Below are 235 nucleotides of genomic sequence, written 5' to 3' on the forward strand. Positions count from 1 at the left end.
CACCTCTTCACCCCCCCCCCCCCCCCATCGAGAATACACACACACAAAAAAAGAAAATAAACACGCAGGAGACACACCAGCCCGGACAAACAACCGGCAGCTCCCATAAACAAGACAGAAATAGCCAACATAAATACTTCCATAGTGGCGGCGATTTGCGAAATAAAATAAAGGCGCTATTAATAACTTACTTGCGAATCGAGAGAGAACGCCATTGATGTGGCAGATAAGGTCG

The sequence above is a fragment of the Penaeus monodon genome, chromosome 20 (assembly GCF_015228065.2).
Source record: "Penaeus monodon isolate SGIC_2016 chromosome 20, NSTDA_Pmon_1, whole genome shotgun sequence".
Taxonomy (NCBI): domain Eukaryota; kingdom Metazoa; phylum Arthropoda; class Malacostraca; order Decapoda; family Penaeidae; genus Penaeus; species Penaeus monodon.